Raw genomic sequence first — 23,907 nt, 5'->3', positions numbered from 1 at the left:
CCTTCTACTAACTAACATTTTGCCAGGTATTTTCTGGGCAAAAGTGCATGTGGAAAAACACCCAGGCAGAGATTTCCTGCAATCCTTGTAATTACTATTGACTCTTTCATCCACCAGACACTTCCGAGCTCTTCCACTTTATCTCACTCTGGCAGGTTCATTTTCATCCCTGATTTCTCTTTTTGTTACTGTTTCCTCGTCTTTGTCTTACTCTTGCTTTTTTCCTTTTGTGTTTTCCTTTCTCTTGCTCTGGATGGAAGTATGATAAGGGAAAAAAAGTACTGATCCCCAAAAAGGAGCAACCACCGCCTCAAATTAAGTACTGCAAATATGCACATTTTTTCAAAGGACCATCATAACTGAATCACCATTAAAAATGGCATTTCAAACACAACTGCTTTTGCCACAAGTATACACTAGCTGTTTGTGATGCAGCGTTCTTCTATAGGAAGCGGATAACATTTTGTTTTCATACTGTCATGCATAGTTATTATCCTTGACTGTGGTAGGTGATATGGTTAATGAATGGCTCGGTTGAGTAAACAAGTGAGAAAAACAGCCCTGTGAAGATGCCTATGCTCCCAATATAGATGTTTTCTTGTAAAATAGAGGTTACTTGCAGATTTTTCAATGCAATTAAAGTGAAAAACATGCCCTTTGACTCCTTTTCCTGCATGATGCTCTAAATGCAGTCATGTCTGTAAAAGTCGTTTGAAGGGTTCCCGCTATTCGTGACCTTTCTCTATTCATTACCAAAAAGTCAGCCTGACATGAAGAAACAGAGGGAACAAAACCAGGTTGCATTATTACAATGCGCATTACTCTTACAGAGTAATTTCTTGTTTTCTATGGATTATGAAATGCATTTTAGCTTTAGGACTGATCTCGGTGGATTTACTGAGAAAAATAGTTCACAGCGATTTAGAAAATTCAATTGGGAAGCATGCATTTTGATTTCTCCTGGCATTTTTAGGGTCACCTCCACTCTAAAATATTCCATTAGATTTAGAACTCAAAGTGCAAATACGCTGCACATCAAGTACAGTCAAAACAGGTCCATACATCAAATGGTTATATAGCTTTGAGTATTTGGCAGATGTGACTGTGGTACAGTCTCTTGTGTCATTTAGACAGAACATGAGTCAAAATAACGTGCATTGATTGAGGAGATGGATTTCAACACAGTTTTCACGGTTAATTTATCTGTTTGACACGTATATGTAATACGTTGCTGCGATTTATTTTACAATGCCAGCCAGAGAAGACTTATTCTGTGATGACATCATCGTAACATTAGAGTTGACGATGACTTGTGAGAAAATTATTGGGGCATATCAACAAGGGCTTCATCTCTGCTTTTTTGGCTTTAAAAGCCAAAAAGCATAGATAAAACTAGCGCCCTATCATCAACAGGATGCTAACACGCAAATTTGCATGTTAGCACCCTTTTACTTTATGCGATGCAAAGGGGGCGTTCCAGATGAAAATAATAGGAGAAATGTCGTCATTTCTCCTATTATCAAGGATATCGCTAACCCCGTTAGAGATTTTTAAAAAAAGCAGCGCTAACCGCGGTTTACGCTGCTTTTTTACGTCTGGTATTTTTCTGACTTAGCCATGATATACTATGTAAAGTGGATATCATGGCTAAGTATGTCTATCCTTATCAGCAAGCTATCGCCAAACCTTGTGAGATTATCGCTGTATTTCCAGCGATAATCTCACAATTGGCAGCTTGCGCTCTGAATTTTATCGCTTTGGAGATAAGCGTTGCTAATAGCACGCTATCTCCATGATAAAATTCAGAGTTGGCCAGCGATAATTATTCTCACGCTAAGAGCGCTGAGCGATAATTATCGCCGGCCCTTGCTGATATACCTCTTAGTTAGATAATTTTATCGCCTGACTTGATAATATGCCCCTTGGTGGTGGAAGAGAGGAAGTGGGGAGGCCGGAGTTGTAGTCTTAATACCAGTGACCCTGCAGATACCCCCACACGGGTAGCACCTGTGAAGCTCATAATTTAGAGCCGACCGTATCCTCTCTCAGGTTTATCCTGGTTGTGTGGCCCAGGCTCTCTTCATGAGCGCTCTGACCCACATTGTACTCAGTCAAGCCATCGAGATTTCGGGGCAGATTTACAAGACCCTTGCGCCACTTTTGCGTCACTTTTCCCAAGTTAAAAGTGACGCAAAAGTGGCGCAAGGGGCTTGTAAATCTGCCCCTTCATATTTTGGCAGCATTGACGTAATTCATATATTTATTTTTGCACTGTGATAAAAGACTGAAATAAAGTGAAGGGCGGGGTGAATAAAGTGAAGGTGTCGAAGGTGGCTGAGAGTAGCCATTGAAACATGCAACTGTCATAGAAAGGAAGTGCCAGAGGAAAATCTATATCCTATAAGCAAACCTAATGAACAGCCACACTTTAGTATTCTCGAAGGTGAAATGGGAAGAAATGTAGAGAAATTGAGTGAATGCTTGTCACCATTGTTTCATGAAAGGAGTATGGCCATAAATGGTAGGGCATTAACGGTGCACTAAAAATTGTGTTTCGTTTCTATTAGGACTTTTTTTACTTATAAAACAAACGTCCGGATATGGTTTATACAGAATAAATGCGCTTGTAAAGGTGTTTAAACAAATACCAATGATGTACGCTAAACAAAAATCAGAGAAGCAAGCAGTTTTTGAACCTTTAATTTTATAATTTGCTAGTTTTTACCGTCAAATAAGGATTAGGATTATTTATACCTACTTCAGGAGTTTTATTCTATTAGTTAAAAGCAGTGTAATGCAGTTATGAATGATGTCTCTGCTGGTCTTGCAGGGATAGTAACAAAAGCTGATTTTTAAATAGCTAAGTTGGAGGCACTTTTATAAACTAAAGACTAACATGGAGAATGCATATTTATGGTATAGGAAGTAACCCTGGGCAAAGCACTACGCTACGCTCGCGTAGTTTGCGCTACTTCGCACTACGAATTGCACGTAGCAAAGTGCAAACACGCGTTGCGTAGTGTAGCGGTCATTTTTTGCTTGCTCGTGGTCCTCAACGTCAAGTTGGCGACCGTGAGCAAGCAAAATGACATCCCGGCGAGACATTTCCTCGTTCGCGATCAGCAACATCAATTTGCCGATCGCGAGCGTGGAAAATAAACCTACCGGCGAGATTCTGAACGCGGGGAGGTCAGGTTTCTCATTGCGAGTGGTCGCGTATGCTCGCGACCGCTCGCGATGTGAAACTACCAGTCCGCGTTGAGAAAGCTGTCGCTCGAGTAAAAATCTACTCGAGCGGCAGGAAACTACAGTTCGCACTGTGCCAGATGCCGTTTTCAATAATTGCACAGTGCCGGATGCTTGTCCGCACTGTGCAATCATTGAAAACGGCATCTTGCACAGTGCGAACAGGGTACTACGCAGTTCGCGAAGTGCTACGCGTAGCTCGCGTAGTGCGAAGTGCACTTTGCGTAGCTACGCGTAGCGCTACTTCGCGAACTACGCCCAGGGTTAGTCTGGGACAAAGCGATCCCGTCTCATATTTATACCTCAGAGCACCATTAATAAATATGAATTGGACGCTTCATGTCATGGACTGGCAAAATGACTTGTAGTTCTATATTGTGCCAGCTACAAATGACGGATATAAGTAAGAAAAAGGAATATTGCTTATGCATACCATAGCATTTCACATTTAACACAATTAGCTGCCTAGCATGATTTCCCACTTTGGAAAGTTAGGTCAAAAGCCCTCAAAAGTAGCTCTGTTGTTGTTTTCATATATTGCTCCTCATCAGAGTACTCAACATTGCTGATGATGGGGGTCCTCCCAAAGTGGATATAATTTTCATGCATGTGACTACTATACCCATTTTCAGGAAGCAACACAACTAATGTTTGGTGATAGATGAATGTTGGTCATGGGATGCTTGCCTTCTTGCCTGAACCACAGCACCTTTTGGGAATTAGCCTATTGGAAAATCTGTCATGTATCTCATGACTGCTACCTATCACTTTCCCAAAGAGAATGTGTGTTTGTGTGAATGTGTGTAGCATGATGGAGGTGCACATAAGGAGGTGGGTAATCCATTTTATTAGTCACCTTGTGCATGATTCCCCAAGTGGGAAAGTGTTCTTATCAACATTAGGAGGCTTCTCTGGTAGACGTCTTCCTTTTCCTCCATGTTCCAGCCCTGCTTTCTCTACCTACATCCAGAGACGCTTTTTCTATTTATCCCACTTGTTTTTAAAAGTTGAAGCAAGACAGACCGTGTCTAGCGCAGAAACTGAACAGTTGAAGAGGCTGAATACATCACATCAGCTTACAGCTGTGGTAAATGGAGGTGTTTTTGCTTTTCCCCCATGTCATGTATTCATCAGTTCCAAGAGATATCATGGTCTGATTGGCTGAGATCAACTTGGAACCAGCCCATCCTGCGACAATGTATTATGAGATGTGTCTAAATATCTTGACTTTTAGATACTGTAATGGCAATCTGGGAAACTGCGATCATTATCAGATAGTCAACTGGTCACTTATCTTGGAGCCAAGGAGGATGTATTGTGTTAAATTTGCTTGGCTCTCCTTACATTTTCAAATGCAAGAAATTATTTGATTAATTGGTTGGTCCATACTGGATATAAGATGTCAGATCTCCTTTTATCTTCAGTGAAGCTCTGTGCACCAGTAGAAAGGAAGGGTTTTACCAATTGCATGATTCTGTTATTGTTTTTCTTTTGGATGCAGAATTAGACTCTCAGATGGGAGACAACCATGTGGTTCAGTAGAAGGAGATATACCACACTTTATTTTGAGGTCATGTGTTAACTTGCCTGATACACGGGACAAGGGGCTATTGGACTGGGATTTGAGTACTGCCACTGCTGCCCATCTCAACCCATGTTACATACACATAGATGGAGGTGAGTCACTCATGCATCAATCTCTCTGTTCCCCTGCAGAAAGAACCAGTGCTGTTGTGTCTGGCAACATTAGGACTGAGGAAGAGATTCTGATATTCTAAGATGAACTAAGAAAAGTAGAGGGGTGCTCTGGTAACTCCGGCTCCCCTGAGGACTGTTGTCATTTTTTCTCCATGACTTGGGTGTATGACATTTTTCCTGTACTCTGTATTTATGATCAGTTTCATTATCCAGAGCCTACCATTTCTCTCCACTTGCTTGCCTTTGAGTCTTCACGATTCTTTGTTTGTTGAACCATATGATATATAACTCTTCCCCTATAGACTGTGCTATGAGTTTTCCCTAAAGCCCGAACTTCTGATTGTACTAACGCTCTTCTCTCACATTACCCGCCTGTCTCTGGCATTTTCATCTGGCGGTATTAACATGAGCAACTGATTATCAACTTCATAATCGTAGAGTCATACAGGTACAACTGATGCAGACACATGGACAAAAAGTACAATAGGGAAATTTATAGTTTCAGCAAACATTCTTTGCTCATACATAGCATCCAGGCCTCACAGTATAACTTATTTAACCTCAAAATAGTCTGATTTAATAATCAGAACCCAGACTTAGAATTCCAGTTGCATGTGGCTCCCCAAAACTATGGTTCAACTCTAAAACCAAATCACAAGTTCAAAATGGGACTTGGGATTTCTTTGCTGCAACATCCTTTTATTTTGTTCACAGGCACAAGTCTTTCCATACTCTAGGGCACAGGAGAGGTCCCACAGTGGGACAAATGTCCAGTTGTATTTGGCACACTGTTTTCATTCCAGTCAAAGATCCATTCTTCAAGAACCCACTAAAGTCCATGGCGACAGGTGTGGCGTTCCAGAAGCGGAAGCTGGCTTCGTTGGCACGACTGAAGACCTGTATCCTTAGGGATCGAAAACATGCTAACACCATTAGCACAGGAACATCTTCCTGGCCTAAAAGAGTCAAAGCAGAGCTGGAGACACCACTTTATTTGCTCCTGTATCAGCAAGGCAGGAATTTTTCACTAAGACAAGCAGGTAAGCCCTTGTTTTATCATCTCTCGTTCTCATTCTCCCATGAGGCCTGATCAAGTAGAGCACCTATGAAATAACATGTGTCCCCAATTGGTGATGTTACATGATTAACCCCTTGCATGCCCGCCCCTTTCCCCGCCCAGTGCCGCGCCTTGCATTAGCGGGCGGAGTTCATGACGAGCTGGACTCGTCATGGGCACAGCGCCACCGCAGCCCATGACGAGTCCAGCTCATCATGGGCACTGAAGGGGTTAAATTGGGCTAGAACTCTACTACTTTCACATCACTTGTTTTGCAGTAGAGGGACCCATTGCCTGTCCTGGGGTTGTGCTGTCATTCATTTCCCTGGTTTTATTAGTTTGAGTGACACACACACATTGAATGAGGGCACTTGGCTCTCTTTTGCATGAGTGTGGAGGCAAAATATGGATGTTATAATATTAGCCTGCAATTACATTGACTCTACAGTATTGACCAACGACAAATCATCAAGTTAACTACGTGTGGGGTTATGAAAAGTAAATATTACTTCCCTGTAGTGCTTAATTTGAATCGGTGGATGCCAGTGGGCGACACCGGCACCTGTTTTTAGAGACCAGCAATTATTTACGGGATCAGATATTTACTGAGTGCAAGAGATGGAAAAACACACAGATCGGAAAGATGAGGGAAGACCAAAACCATTGAAAAGGGAGAAAGCGGAACCTGCAACAGCCAGGAATAGCCACAGGGAGTGTCTGATAGTGGATTAAAAGACTACTAACCTTGGTGTTTGGTATTCTTCCTTTCACAAATTAAGCATTGCATTCCTGCGAATGCTTACAATGGAAAATATGCAGGTAGTCACTATTGTTGAACAAATATTCATACTGTTCTGTATATTTGACCTCAAATTGTGGAATATAACTGAGGTGAGCTGCCACATCAATATATTATTCAAAAGTAAGCAGGCTAAAGCTGCTACTGAATTAAATTAGCTTTTACGTTGTTTCAAGGATCTCAATGTGTGGAGTGTGCTACATAGAGACTTTTTTGCAGTTTTGTGCTTTCATGAAACCTGTCCCATTTCCCCGGTTCACGGGATTTTGTGGTGTTTTATTACCCAAACTGAGGTGGGAAACATGAAAGTCCTGTGAACACTTTGAAATTCATGACATTTTGCGACAGTGTAACAAATTTGCAAAACAGTGGCAAAGTAATTAAAACTGCAAAAGAAATCATTATTAAGCAGATTTTTCGCATTTCTGAAAAATATTTTAACCAATCTTGGTTACAGTAGGGGTAATTATGCCGAACTTTGTTGCTATTATAGCGTTGCTTTTAGAATCCTAGTCCAAGATGTTATCAGATATTTCACTAGGTACCAAATTAATGCAATACGAAGTGACGTGACTCGGGATATATATATAGAGAGAGAGAGAGAGAGAGAAAGAGAGAGAGTGATCAAGGTCGCGGCTGTGACCCAAACACGACTCAGCAACTTGAATAAACAGCATTAAAAGCATTTGTGGACTGTGTTCAATTCGGCGTTCTAATACGCCTGTGTAAGGATTGTTTCATCGCTGTATATATTGTGCTTGGCTCCTCATTTCACTGGGAGCCTGATTCCCAAAGGTAAACTTAACTTGTGTGTAAGTTTACAATTTGTTGTTATACTGTTGGAAATGGCCATTTTTAGCATGGTTTTCCCCATACCTTTTGATTCTTCCTCCTGTTTTTTTCCTGACCTGTGGTTGTTGGCTATAGGACTTTGGGCACTTTACCACTGCTGATCAGTGCTAAAGTGCATATGCTTTCTGTGTCAATTGTTATTGTGATTGGTTAGCCATGATTGGCTTATTTGTTTCACCAGTAGGCCCCTAGTAAAGTGCACTGAGTGTGCCAGGGCTGGTAATTCAAATGCTACTAGTGAGCTTGCAGCACTGATTGTACCACCCACAGGAGTAGCCCTAAGATGGTGTTTCAGGCCTGCCACCGCAGTGCCTGTGTGCAGTTTGTTAACTGCCATGTTGACCTGGCCAGTGTCCACACTTGCCTTCCCTTTTTCCTACACATAGGACACCTCTATGGTAGGCCCAAGGTACCCCCCTGGGCAGAGTGCAGTTTATGTAAAAGGTAGGCCATGTACTAGTGTGGGTAACATGTCCTGATAGTGAAATACTGCCAATTTCGTTTTTCACTATTGAAAGGCTATATTGCCCATAGGACAGAAAGGGGAATGCTGTGTAACATGTGTACCTGCATATCTTCCCATTGCAGCAAGTTGGAAAATTGGAATCTGGTATCCCTGAACTCAGAATTAAATAACACATCTTTTAGGGTGGATGGTTTTTAAATTAAGTGTTTGGAAATAGCACTTTTAGAAAGTGGCTATTTTCTTGTTCAACCTCTCTGTGTGCCTCTGCCTGTTTGTTAATTGACTGTCTGGTTTGTGAGTGACAGGGGCTGGGGTGGCTTCAGGAGGCTGGGTTAGTCAGCACTAGGCTGAATAGACCTATCTGCATTTGGAGTGGTGGGAGGAGTAGCACCTGGGCCTGAATAGGGCTGTGCCTGCCTTCCACAATGCTGGCTCCACCTCCTGAGGTGTGTCTGATGGCCCTGGCCCACACTCACAAAGGAAGAAGATGTGCACTGACAGAGTGCACCCAGAACTGTTTTGGACTGGGTCCAGGACCCCTCACACATGAAGAATAAAGACTTTTGGGGTATAAATATGAAAGCTGAAACCCCTAAAGTTTAGACTAAGAAACTTCGTGATCAAGAAGGAATCCCTGCCAAAGAGAACAGCTGAAGAAGACTGAGGAAAAGTGCTGCCATTGCTGTGTGTCTGGGGGCTGACCTGCAGTTGCTGTTTCTGCTGAGGAAGAGGACTAAGGGACTTTCTGCTGTGTGCGGTGTCCACCTAGTTGAAGAGGAACTGTGCTGTGTGCTTTGTTCTTCTGAGAATAAGAGTCTCCAAGGTCCTGAGAAGAGCTGGCCTCCTGTTGCGGAAACACAGGGATATTAAAGTTTCCAGGACTACTTCATGCTCAAGAGGAACCTGCTGCCAACGAGAATAGCTGAAGAGACTGAGGAGTACTGCCCTTGCTGTGTTTCTGGGGCTGCCCTTCAGTTTGCTGTTCTGCAGAGCAGAGGACAAGGGACTTTGCTCTGTGGTATGCCCCTCCCCTGCTTGACAAGGACTTTGCTGTGTCCTGAAGTAGAAGTTTCCAAGAACCTCTTTAAAGTGCTGTGTGCGGGTGACTGCACCCAACTTCTGTCCTGCGAGGAGCCCGTGTTTCTTAGAAGGGCTGCACTCGTGATCTGTCCCCAGGCTTGTGCCTTCAACGTTGTGTGCAAACCGGCGTGCAGCTGAAGACCCGTGGGGAGTCTGCTTTGCCCCAGAGTGCTGCATGTTTTGCGCCACCGGCCCGAGTCCATTACCCGAGCAGCGACGGAGAGTTGCTGCGTCCCGTCACCGCCGATGGCCCAAGAACGTAATCGCCAGAAAAGAAAGGAAGGCTGTGCAGAGTTCCTCGGCTGCGAGGCATTGCCTGGCAACCGGGACTCCCCGTGATGTGTGGCCGAAGCAGAGAGAGCCACCCAGCAGGACGTCAGCTCCAAGACGAAGAGGAGCTATGCTCAAGTGGGGGGAAAGAAGTCCCGTTCTCCCCAAGAAGCGCCGTCGAAGAAGAAGGGCTCCCATTGGAGGATCTCCAGGAGCGGGCTTCAGCTCTGGACCAGCTCCCCTGGTACACGCTTTCAGCCGCACTGCTGCGTGTGTGCAACCAGGAGCAGTTTGAGAGTCAGCGGGCCTGCCGGGGATTGCGCGAGTGAGACCCAAGCCCCAGATCGGGGCGGCGGCTGGCCGTGTGGCTGGGGGCAGAAGCAGGTGACGGCCGGGTTGAGGAGAGCCCCTTAATCTAATTGCCGGGGCCAGTGGGGGCCTATTCCAGCATTTATCTACTTGGTGGGGAACCCTTAGTAACTGTTGCCCTGATTTCGGACCATACCGGCATGGTGGAGAGTTGCGGAGCTGGGGCCAGTTGAAAACAAGTTATTTTCCTCAGTTCAATGCATTACCCTGACTAGAAGCATAGAAGCTAGGGTCCCTATTTGGTCAAAGGTACCTACCTCTGCCAACTAGAGAACCCCATTTCTAACATATACACAAAGATATGTTTATGTGCAGAGACTCCATAGTGAAGATACTACTCGTAAAATACCTTTCTGAATAGCAAACAATTTTAACCTTACAGAAAAGTGTAAATTTACCTTTGTATATTAGGCCCTGCACAACAAAAATAAATCCGGTATCCAGAATGAACCATATTCCAGTAATCGTCACTGAAAATCAGTTTACATGTATTTTATTCTTGCATATTCATTGTGAATATCCTGAAAATCTGAATGTATTTTGCTATTTAGTGCCTGAACACGGCCGGTCCGACTTTTCTGCAGTGAATAAGAATGTTCTGAAATATTTACATCATTGCATCATTTATCCATGTCTCTTGTTTCGCAGATAGCTCCAGCAATTCGGCTAAAGCTGAGGATAGGACATGTACCTTTTAAGTTTGTAATGTAAAGCGCATGCCAATTTAATAACCTTTACGTACCTCATTGCTCAAAAACTGTTCAGTATGGAGCTGGATAATTTAGTTTGCCATATCTTTGCTTTAAAAATGTTGATGGGTGACCTCAGACAAACCAATTCTGCTGGAAATGATGTCTGTTCTGTGGGGGTGCTCTTCAGGTGGACGCAAGGGACAGCACCTTCCGAAGCAGGTATTAAATGCTTTACATAAAGATGCACTGAATTTTGAATGCTGCAATGTGTTTGTAACATTTTAGTTTGGTGAGTGTTATATATTACATGTTTATATGTGTAGTTTATGTATGGTGTAAAATTGTTTGCATAAACTGTAGCAAAACTTTATGGTGCTGAATATACTGTTGTAGCAGTTACCATGTTTACAAGTATTGCTTGCATTCCATACAATGGCAAAATGGCATTGTTGTCAAATTGCAATTATGGGCACTGGATTGTTCAATGTTGCACTAATCCATGGTTGCTGGTAAAGAGGTCTCAGCAAGCATTGGGTGTGCTTTTTGCAATCAGTTGAGTATCCAGTAGAATTTGCAAATAGTGAGGCATTTCACAAGAAAATGTCAGAATGCGGGGCTACGCCAAATTTGGCAGCATCACGCTCTGATATTTTCAAAAGGCTGGAATGCACCATATTCACAAGAATACAGTGCACCCCTCTGTTTCCCCTAACACTGGCACAAAAAAAGCTGCTTAGCGCCAGCGCGGGCACTCTGCTGCCATGTTGCAAGGGTGCCTGCGCTGGAGTGACGATTATCTATGTGCAGGAAGGGACACCTTCCTGCACATAAAAAATTAAATAATGGTGATTTGCACCTTTTATGTGTGCGGCAGAATTCAGCACACATTGAAAGAGCAAATACGGAGGGGAAATCAATAATTTCTCCACGTTGTGCCATTCTAATGCCTGGTATTTCATGGCATTCGTTTTTGGTGCTGCCTCAGCCTTGTAAATTTGGGGCAGCCTCAAAAAAGCACAGGGCATTGCGGTGGAACGCCCACAGCAACACCCACTGCATGCTCTTTTGCTGCAGAGGACTGTGGTTGAAAAGGGCAATTTACAAGGTGGTGTTAAGCCACACAAAGTGACTTAGCCCCACCTTGTAAATAATGGAAAATGGCGCTGCACCACTGGAACGTCAAACAAAATGCTCCAGTGGCACTGAGGGCTTCATAAAATGCCCCATTTTCTTTACACATGTTTACAGTCACAGATTTCATGCTGTTGCAAAAAACTTACCTGCAATTTCCTTTACATAGACTGCATGATCTTGAATACTATTTCCCTCCTTTTTTCAATGCACCTCTGCTTACCTTATATATGCCTATTCTATATATAACCTACTCTCACATCTTGAGCCTGTCTGTCTTCAAGCTATTTTTGAATTCATTTGCTTCTCACATACCCCTTTCCCCATGGTCACACCTAATCACTAATGTAACATTAGTAACTAACACATGGGATGGTGCCGGGTCTGGTGGCTCAGTGGACTAATGCATCCATTGCAGGGGCCTGTCTTTGACCTCATGGTCACAGGTTAAAATCCCGGAGGGTCCACTCGGCCTTTTATCCATCTGATCTCCATAAAATGAGTACCGTTGAGTGACAATAAACATCTGTTATTCAGCACCAAGATGCCTACAGTTGAACATGCGCTTCACAAATACACATTATGTTATGGTTCCTCAAGCATGCAAGACTAAGGGCCTTATTACGATTTTGGTGGTCCTCCAGCTGAACCACCACTGCGCCGTCTGCTGGGGGTCGCCAATGCCATGGTGTGCCTGCCTGCTGGATTATCAATGGCGGGGGGCGTTGCCGTTGCGGTTTGGTGGTGGTGGTCTGTTAGGCTCATGAAGAGCCTATCATGCGGACCGCTGTGGTGAGAGTGCTGACAGCACATTCATGAACGGCGTGGCACCATTCAGGAACTGGGGGTACAAATCCAGAGTTGCATATGTTATGCACCCCCAGGCACAGGAGCAGCAGGTTGTTGCCTCTGCGCCAACCTTTTCATGCAGGGCTCGCCGCCATGAAAGGGGCGGCAGACAGGTAAATCGTAATATGCTCGCCAGTGCTGCTGCGGCACCACCAGCATATTGCAGCTTTCTGACTGCTGCGTGACCACTGTGGGATCCCCAGCAGATGCAACAGTTTTGTGGCGGTCAGCCTGCTGTAATCGTAATACTGCAGGCGGGTGGGCCAACAGTGTGGCAGTGTTCGGACCGTCATCACGAGTATACGGCGGTCCTATTGACCACTGTACTTGTAACAAGACCCTAACTCTACTAACCAATGGACTGACCACAAACCTTGGGCTCCTGGGTATTGTGCTACTCACGGCAAAACACTTCAATGCTTTGTTAGTGGTAGTAAGCACTGTATAAATGCAATTTCAACTCAGTACTGATATTTTCAGTGATAAACACCGCCAAGATTCAGAAGGAGACAAATTGATGTGATATTTGATAAAGTTACATGATCATGCATCTGAATGTGTCTCCTTTCATGTGTGACTAGGCTGAATAAATTGCCCTAGCTTTGAGATGAAATCACTGACTATTACTGGCACCTGTCAGTTATACATATCTTACTTCTTGTATTGTTCTTACAAAAGTGGAAAAAAGCTCATGTCATACAAAAGAGCACGACTTTCAACAGCATGGTTTTTAAATTAAGTTGCTTAAAGTGCTCCTTCACTCTGTCCCAGGCATCAGACTATGTCTGTTAGGATGATCAGCCCATCTCACACAGTTCCATTCTTCCACCATTAATACAGACATTTGTAAAAAAAAAAAAATGTTTTTTTAGAAACACCGTTATGAACCAATCAGCAATACAGAGAGAGAGAAAGAAATAAGACAGAATGTTTTAATAACATTTGAAAGCAGTTTAAATCTTGTGATTTACTATTCCTGTGCTCGGAGTTGTCAGAGCTGCAGCTATTTGAGAAGAGTAAGAGGAGGGCTCGTGCATCACATCACAGACACAAGCAGTATTTTTTACAAGTGGGCTGAAGACATTTTTATGGGCTAATTTATTATCAATGTCCAAGACGCACGTTGTTTATGTAGTGCATGCCCAATAAGACACCCCAGGGAGATCTATTCTGCTTTGTTTAATGTGCGCTCTTTAAATCGTCAAAATAATCACTGTCCCTAACTCCTGCCTAGCGGTTTGTTAACCAGGTATATTATTTTAGGACCAATAGGAAATAGTTCAAATCTTGTATCCGAACATTTCTTATACACATATTACAAGATGCGATATTTATTTCATGATCAACTTGTCAAGGGAAATGTTTTTTCATTGCCTTGATTGTGGCAGAGTTTCCCATTACTGAGACAGGCAGCGAGTTTTTAACTTTGTAAGCAAGCATTTGCAATGCAATAGGTCTCGCATTTGGGAGATCTTGAGCTATTGGCGTTGCAAATGACAATGGGGCAGATTTATGTTTCCTGGCGCATCCCTGCAAATCAGCAGGGATGCGCCAGGAAAGATGCGTTACGGAAGTTTACCCTTGCGCCACCACAGATGCGCCGTATTTACAATGCAGCGCATCGTGGCGCAAGGATAAACAGATGCGTGACGCATCTGATGGCGTAAGGGCGGCGCATTGCTGGAGTCGTGTCGCAAGCATGACGCAACTCCAGCAATGTTTAGGGGCTGCCCATACCTAACATGCTGCGTCATGCCTTACGCCTGATTCAAGCAGGCGCAAGGTTTTGATGCAGCAGCGTCGGAAAAGTGACTGAGTGAAATCTTGTAGATTTCACTGCGTGGCTTTTCCGAGGCTTTTTCCGATGGAATGCCCACCCTGCATACATTAAACCTGACACAGGTTTGATGTGGCGCAGGGTTTTACACCATGACGCATCTCCATAGATGCGTCACGATGTAAATGGGGCGCAACGTGGCGCAGGGTTTACGCCGCCGCTGCGTCACAAAAGTGACGCCACATCGGCGTAAAAGTGGCGCAAGTCTAACATAAATCTGCCCTAGAGTGTTTTACCTATGTGTTTTACTTTCGAGCTGCTAGAAATGGAAAGCATTGGTTAGCACTGAAAAAGCAGCTCTTGTTCACAGCCTCATTCAGCAGGGGCGCAGGAAGGACGGCAGCAATGACCGGAGGTCGGCTTTCAGAAGGTGTTCAACAAGAAATGGATGTGTTGGATTCCAAACCTTTTCTGAGATGTGATATATGAGGCATATAGAAGTGTTCCAGGGTCCCCAAACACAATGGGAATTATTCTGTTTAGGTCTTCAATAAAGATTCTACACAGCAGAAATTTGCCTTACTTCTAAAGACGAGCAGGTGGTCTATCATTTATTTGGTCATGCGTGAAAGATAACTCGATTAGCTCTTTATAATATCAAATTGATGCAAAAAAGTATGGTTTGCTAGTTTGGTTGTGTTAGACCTGGCATTTCCTGGCGTGATTACCCCTGACTTTTTGCCTCTACCTCCTCTATTTCTGATGATGTGATGGATTTCGTTTTACTGACTTAGATGCTTTGGGCACTTTGCCCAAAGCATCTAAGTGCTCTTGCTTTGGCTCTGACTGATCTATATAGTTAGACTGTATAACTCAAGCGTGATGGAAATGCAGGTCTTTACTGTTCAGATTTATGAATGTCTGGCCAGGGAAATAGGGGCTGTGTGGGATTTGTTCACTTACAAATCAGCAGATTTCACAAGACTACAGTGCTGTGCCATAGGCATGGCCACTGAAATTATGCACAGGAGGGCAACATTATGCAGAAAGGAGGAGTGGTAGATGCTGCAATGCCTTGTTACAAACAAGATTTCAACAAGCCCAATACCCTTTAAAAGGAATCCCAAGACCAAACAAATATCCTACCAAAATTAGCCCAACTGACCGGGATGATCTAAAAGTGCAAAAAAACACACATGGGAGGTTGCACTAACGCAACTGTCGCATTAAAAGGAGGTGGGAGGTATGAATGTAATATTTAAATGTAAGGAGCAATAGCTCTGAAGCTGAACATAGATAAACAGTAGCAGAGCAGCAAATCAAGAAAAAAAGTGCCCCAAAGAACAAATAAAGAATCATTGTGGGACGAGACAATACTTAGTCCCTGGTCCTGAAGGACAAAGGCAGGACTAACCACTACCAAGCAAGGATTTGTAAAGGACACTGAAACAAACACTTCAAAAGCAGGGGGATAGCTTTAATCCCACAAAAGAAGTATAAAAGAGGTTGTCCGTTTACACTCGACCTAAAATCTTCACCCTACAACCCCCTCTGCTGGCTTCAAGGAACTAAACTCACCGGTAAACAGGTCTGCAAGTTGATCATTATGGCCCATGTACATTATAACAAACTACCCGTCAGTAACATTGCAACTAAATACATTCAAAGCCACACTTCGCATACCTCTAGACATGCCTTTAGTGTACAGAAAATGTTCTGCTACACCTCTGACAATCCCCACCTCTCTTTAGGTACACACTTACTATCATCCGCACCAAAATATTGACTAGAATCTAGTCACCTGTTCCTCTCCAAGTCATGATGGCTGACATTTGAATCCTTTCCTTGAACACCAAGGGTCTCCCCCACCTTGTCAAATGGGAAAATTAGCTGACTACTGTAATAAACTAAAGGGAGATGTCATCCTACTACATGAAACTCAGATTGAGTTGACCAAAGATCCCAGTTTCTATTGCCCCTGGTTTGCTGACACCATAATCTCCCCAGCAAATGCCCAAAATATGGGGTTATTACTCTAATTGCAAAAAACTGGTTCTGTTTGTTTTGTTACACCAACATGATAACCAGGCCGCTGGCTAACCACAAGGATACTATCGAGAAACAGGGAGCAGGCGGTGATAAACATATATGCGCCCAATGATTTCTAATTTTTGCAAGACCTAGACAAATGCATCCCATAAATCCCTGATAACGGCGGAACCATTGTTCCTGCATCCTAATACCAATCGCGGGACCGCCACACTAATTATGCTCCGCAGTGTAAATCCGACTCCGGCGGTCGGATTGGAGCGGTTAACGTTGTGGTAGGCGGTGCTGCCAGCAGCACAGCCGCGATGTTCAAACAAGCATGTCCTGCATGTCCCTGCACTGTGTTGCAGGCACTGCACATTGCCTGCCACCTGGTACAGGGACATGTAGGGGGTACCCTAGGGGGGTACCATGGGTACCCCCCAGTGCACCCACACACACCCCCAACACATTGGGGGTCCGCAATGGACCCCCGGAGACATTCTCCGCATGCCTTTCCATGGCGGTTCCACCGCCGCGGAAAGCTGGCTACCACCGGCATCATAATAGTGCTGGCGGTGCTTGGCCCTGATCCGCCACAATTGTAGTGGTCCAGCTCCGCACGCCAGGCAAGCGGGCGGACTGCAACCGGCGGAAAAGTGGCGGGCGGAAATCACACCGCTGCGGTCATGACGGCAATGCTAATCGGACCAGCGGTGTTCAGGACTACGATGGCGGGTGGATGACCGCCGCCGATCTGGCGGTTGCTACCGCCCACCCGGCGGAGGACATCCGCCCTCATTCCTAATGGACCCCATAGTCCCTTTGTCCGCCCGCCATTGTAATAGACCCCTTAGTTGTCTTCGAGGTCACCTATTTTCCCGGGTACTTGCAATAAATTTACACGTATACCACTCCTATTCAATGAGAGCTGGGCCACATGAACAGGGGGTCAGAGAAGACTGGCCCCCTGTGTTGACTCGTCATCCTACTTGTTTAGTGTCCTTTCGGCTTGTATCATAAAGCTACATATAGCCCTCGATGATGTTGGATCAATGTTCCTCTCTTGATATGTGGGATGGATGAGTCAATCGTTAGAGTTCAAACCTGATAACAGGAGAAATCTGTTGTAAGTTGGAATAAGAAGTGCACTCTGTGTAGCTATCCAGTTTTGATGAAAACTGCCCCTTGTCTCCAGGCCCTGTGTGTTAATTAAGCACGGGCGATAGAAAAACCCCAACGGCACTACACATAGTGTAGTTTGTGTGTCCTTGCTTAGAGTCCTTCTACAGGTCCTTATCAAACAATGAGCTAGTTCAGGGTGCCTAAAATTTGTCACTATAAAATCTCCATCAATGGATTTCTCTAAAGACCAAATCTATTTGACTCTCCTCATCAATAACATGTCAACATATGGAAAATAATGTGTTTGCTTAAAAATCACCTCTGTGCTATAAATGAGTGATAATGCCGTACACATATGTGGCGGGGGGAAAAGTTATGCGGGCGGTGACTTTTGGCAGGCGGATGGCCACCGCCATACGTGTGGTGGCGATCCACCAGCTATAATAATAGACCCCTCAGTTGAGTCGACCCTCTCTAGTGTAAATCATCCCCCCCCACCAGTTTACCATGTACTAATACAGAAAGCGGAGTCATTGTGGCTCTGGACCGACAACAGGATTTACAGTTTCTCTCCTGGAACATAGCTGGGATAAGCTCAATACTGAACAATAAGGACTAGCTGTCTTTCATGGGACAATGTGACGTTATATGTTGCCAGGATTCTTGGACATATAACCGCACTGTGCGTGATGGGTTTCGTGCTTTCAGCTCTCCAGCAATTCCATCTAATTCAGGGAGGGGGAAGGGGGGCCTATTAGTCCTGGTCTCCACATCACTAAGAAACCTTGAGGCCAAGATGTTGCAGTCTAGCCCTTTTTATTTGATTTTGGAGCTGACCCTAACTAGGACAAACATCACCATTATCTTAATTAATTTTTATTACACCCAGTGGGGATTATAGAAGATTTGGAATACATTCTCATAGATATATTTTCCAGGGCTCCTGCAAAAGATTTTACCATTTGGGCAAGAGTCTGCGGAATCATAGATGGGAAGGGAGAGCACACCAGGCACTTTCAGCATTCAGCCTACGGAGAAGCCTTGACAGGCTTAATCCTAACATATAGGCTGGTTTTTACTTCCTTTTTTTTTTTTGTCCTCATATAAGCCGCCAGTCTATACTCTAGATGGAAATCCCATATGCCTTTCACATTGTCTATTGATACCGCCCTGGACTCAATGCGTGGCAATAGGGGTCGCCCAGAGGTAGGCAGTTTCCTTGTCCCACTCCCCTAGCCTATGATGAAATACCTCAGGGCTGGGGAGGACCGGATCAAAACAAACCTCTGGCATAATCATCGGACCATTATGTCGACAGCCAGGCCACCAATTCCGACGACACATTATCCATATTCTCTGCTTGGCACGCCATATCCATCTTGCTGACTTCTATAATATTTCGTAAGCAGTCAGTAAACCTGGGGGGGGCACTTGACTTCCATTCTTTGCATATCTCTCTCCTAGCTATAACCATCACATAGAATATAAATTGTGTGGAATAATTATTAACGTTATAACCGGGTGGTAGGCCAAAAAAAACTAACCTCGGAGAGCATATAATGGTAGTTGTTAAAACTTTCCCCAGGAAGTCAAAAATCTCTTGCCAATATTCGAGAATCTTTGGACCTTCTAAAAATATATGAGTGTCATCAGCTGACAGGAGTTTATAGCGCGGGCAACAGTAGCTCACTCGTGTGACCCTGGTCAATCTAGCAGGGGTCCAATACACCCGATAAGCCGTGAACAGATGGTTTCTCCTTAGATTAGCTGGTTTTATAGGGCTCTGAGACAAAGAAAAAGAATCTGTCCAGATCTTATTTGTGGCTTCGGGACTATCTGATATCAAATTACCCCAGAGACTGGCCAACTCACTGTTTAACATTTCTGTTGCCCCCAATAAAGCCCTGTACCAGATTGAAACCTCACGTTTCCACCCGCCTCCCCTGGTGACAGATTCAAGTATCTCAAAGTCCCTCGGTTGCTGTACCATCTGTCTTGACCACCAGGCGGAGAGTTGGTAAAACTTAAATCTTGTTAAAGATCCATTTGTTAATAAAGCTAACGAATCCCAGTCCAACAGGCCCGAGTTGCCCCAAAGATCTCCCCATGTCCTCACGCCAGCTGTTTTTAAAGGTTGGGACAACTGGTCCTGAAGGCACTCCGGAGTGCCCGGGGAATCCCAGATTGGGGCATATGCATGATAATATGGGATTCCCAGAGCCCTCCGAACATATACCCAGTTCCTAAGGGCCGCCTGCAGGATCTTCAAACTGACTTTTTTATAGAATTTCTGGTCGCCGAATTTAAATAAGAAAGACTCCTGTCCCTGTGGTAGGTCGTGAAGCAAAGCCTGAAATAGGCGGCCCTGTGAGTTTGAATCCAGTTTATTGGTCAGTAGTCTAAAAATGTTTAAGTGAAAGGCATGACAATATATGAGTAAATCTGGTAAGCCTAAGCCCCCAATCCTTAACCCTCTCCTTAGCTTTTTCCAGGCTATCCTGGGAGATTTACATGCCCAAATAAAGGAGCCGATCTTACCCTGAAGGCACTTAATCTCTTTCTGTGGAAATGATAGGGGGATGGAATTATACAAAAAGGTTAATTTGGGAAGTATGGACATTTTAATGAGGTTGATGCGTCCATAGATATTTAATGGCAGATTACCCCATCTAGTTAACGTTTTTGTAATTTCTTTTACTACTATCTGCCAGCTAATTTTAGAAATATTTTTCAATTCTTGAGTTAAATTAATTCCCAAATATCTCATTCTATGTTTTACATTTTGTATAGGTGTAGTGTTATTCCATCCCATTATTTCAGTCTTTTCTCTATTTATTTGATATCCCGAGAGCCTTCCAAATTCTTCAGCTAAATAAAACAGCCTGGGTATGGCTTCCACATGATTAGAGGTATATAAAAGAAGGTCGTCTGCATAAAGAGCGACCTTTAGCTCTAAATCCGCTATCTTAAAAGGTTGAATTACATAGTCAGCCCTAATACCACAGACAAAAGGCTCAAAATAAATGTCAAACAAAAGGGGAGACAGAGGGCAACCTTGTCTCATACCGCGAGATATCTGAAACCAGTCAGACAAGCCGTTGTTGACCAATACTTTAGCTCTAGGGCCCTGATAGAGAGATTTAATTCCCTCTATAAAAATTGAAGGGAACCCAAACCCAACCATAGTGGCCCACAGATATTTCCAGTTTACTTGGTCAAAGGCCTTGGCTGCGTCTATTGCAATTAAGGATAATGGGAGCCCTCTGTCCTCCGCGTAATCAATGGCTCCAATCGCCTGGAAGGTCAACTCATTCAACTGCCTCCCCGGAATAAACCCTCTTTGATCGGGATGTATTATAGATTTTATAATTTTGGCAATCCTGGTTGCTAGGATCCCCGAGTTTACGAGAGATATGGGCCTGTAGGACTCGATTTTTTTTGGGTCCTTATTGGGTTTTACAATTAAAGTGATTGTCGCTTCAGCCCAGGTAGGGGGGATGCTCTGGCCAGAGATCAATAAATGGTTAAAGAGTAAAGTAAGGACAGGTACCAATTGCTCTGAGCAATCTGTGTATATTTCGCTTGGTAACCCGTCTGGGCCCGCCGCTTTCCCCCGCTTTGTTCTCTTAAGTTGAGCAATTACTTCCCCTTCCTTGATCTCACTCTCCAAATAATTCCTACCTGTTTCTGAGATTTGGGGTAAATTTTTCTGGCTTAACCAAGATTGAACTTTCTCTAACTCAACACTCTTATCTTCCTTGTATAGGTCTTGCATAAACCCTCTCGCTTCCTCCCTAATGTCCCTATCCTCCAAAATTGATATACCTGTCTCCCTTTGAGTTAAAACTTAAATGTTGTTCCTGGATCTTTCCTCTCTTGCTTTCCAGGCGAGAAGGGCCCCACATTTCTCCCCATATTTGAAATTCTTCAGCTTACTAGATTCCTATTTTTTCCTAATAATCTTTTCTTCACTGGCTTTAAGAGATAGTTGCAGTTCTAAAAGCTCCTTTTTTAGTTTAGAAATCTTCTCTCTATCTGAAACAGTGGCCGCTTGTAATTCCATGTCTTTATCAATAATCGCTTTCAACTCATCCTGCTTTTTTCTTTTAAGAATCTTTCTGTTGTGGGCCATAAGGTAACTCAACATGCCACGTAAAAAAGCCTTGTAGGATTCCCACACAGTCTGAATGGTAGAGGAGCCAATATTAGTATTTAGGAATTCAGTTGTTATTTTCCTCATTTCTACCTTTACTTGATCCTCTAAAAGCAGTGTCCTTTCTAGTGTCCATCTAATGGCTGGGGGTCTAGAACTTAATGAAAAGACCATTTCGACAAGCGCATGATCAGATATCCCTACTGGAATATGGGAAAGAGAGGTTATGTCTGTAAGCAAATGTTGATCTACTAGGAAGTAGTCGATTCTCGAATAATTTTTATATTTCTTGCTATAGAATGTAAACCCCCTAGTAGAACCAAACTTGGCCCTCCAAACATCCAGCAAATTAAAGTCTTTCATCAAAGCTCCCAGGACAGAGAGTGATTTAGAGGGGGCATGATATTTAACCTTCGATGTCCTATCCAGGTTAAAATCAAAAATAAGATTCAAATCTCCCCCCAAAATCACACGGCCTGGGGATGCTAATAGACCTGCTGCCAATTTCAATAGAGGACCGGGGTCATCATCATTTGGGCCATACTATACTGCACATGTGTAATGGATGCCGTGGATGGAGAGGGCTGCCACTATCCATCTACCAGTTTGATCAGTTTCAGACTTTATCAATCTTATCCCCCTATTTGCTCTAACAACAATCGCAACCCCCCTAGTCACTCCCTTCTGTCTGGAAAAACACAATCTCCTGCCACCACCCCAATTTTTCAAAGACTGGCTTACAGATATTCAACTCAAGATGTGTCTCTTGTACTAACATAAGGTCGGCGGCGGAATTTCTCAAAAAATCACAAACCCTAGACTGTTTTCTCTTATCGCCCATTCCGTTCAAATTCCAGGAGAGGGTTTTAATACTTATCGATCTACTCATGACTGTACTCTACATTTTCTCTCTTCCTAGGCATATGATTCCTATATATGAGGACTATATTTTTTTGCATTTTCACCCACCACCCAACACCCCTCCCTCACCCCCCCCCCCAGAGGAACCCCCCAACATACCTGACGGTGAAAAACCGTCTATAGGGCTCCGGGAGAACTGCCGAAGGGTCTCCGTGCATCAGCGGGAATGTTTATCATTGTTCCAACTGCTCCAATCATATATAATAAAAGAATAAGTGGAAAAAAAAAAACAAGAGGGTGCTACGTGACAGATTAAGTGTAAAAATGTCTTTCTCTTTTTTTTTCCTTTCTTTCCCTCTTCCCCCCTTCCCCTTTTTCCCCTCTTTTTTATACATCTCCTATCTCTTTCACCTTTAGTGTTCCCTTCTTTTCTCTAGTCGGCTATTAATTACTCAACCTGTGTACCCCACGCCCCCCCATGTGCCCAAAGTGACCTATATTACCTTCAATATTTTACAACTACTTTATGTGTCACTTCTGTCTCATCAAAGTTAAGAGATCATCTACTTCTGTAACCTGGGTACAATTGTACATTTTGTTACACCACATAATCTTCAAGAGGGCTGGGAATTTCATTTGCACTTGGGCTCCAAACGATCTTAATTCTGGCATTCTAGTGCTCAACTCCCACTGCCTCTGAGCTGTTCTTCCTCCTATATCCGATCTAATAAGATATGGGGTTGCCCGATAGTGGAGATCTGCTTTAGAGAGACTTCTCCCCAAGATTAATTCTTTGATATTAAAAGACTGAAAGTTTACCAAAATTTTTCTAGGTGCTTTTCTATCTGCGTGTAACTTAAAGGGGTCTCAGTGTACTCGTTGAATTTCAGCCTCCAAGTCAATGTCTGGACGGTCTTTTAAAACCCCTTTTCTTAACAGGTTACAGACAAACCCCTTGATGTCCTCCAGCTCTGCTCCCTCAGGTATTTTCAAGATTCTCAGGTTATTTCTTCGGGCTTGGGTTTCTAGCCTCTCCACATCTGAAGCAAGGGATTTATTCTGTATTTTCAGTGTTTCAATATCTTTAGAATTCCCCTGGGCAGATTTAGTTAGGGCTACCACTTCCAGTTCCAATTTACTGGTCCGGGCGATAACATCATCTAATTTGGATTCCAATAAATCGAACCTGTCATGAATTGCCCTTTGATTGCCCTCCGAGATCTCAAATTTGGTCATCAAATCCCCCCTTAGAGACTGAAAAAGGGCGCCCAACCTGTCTGTCTCTAAGCTCTCTGGTTCCCTTAAGCTCCCCTGGCATTGACCCTGATCGCGGGCCGGGGCCAGGCCTTGCTTTTCCTGCGTTACAACCGATGTTGGAGCAACCTGGGGACTAGGACCTTTAACCGCCCCCTCCATCACCTCAGACTGTACCGGTAGTATCCCACTCCCAGTAT

The sequence above is a fragment of the Triturus cristatus genome, chromosome 2_2 (genome assembly GCF_964204655.1).
Source record: "Triturus cristatus chromosome 2_2, aTriCri1.1, whole genome shotgun sequence".
Classification (NCBI taxonomy): Eukaryota; Metazoa; Chordata; class Amphibia; order Caudata; family Salamandridae; genus Triturus; species Triturus cristatus.
This window is presented reverse-complemented; position numbering follows the sequence as displayed.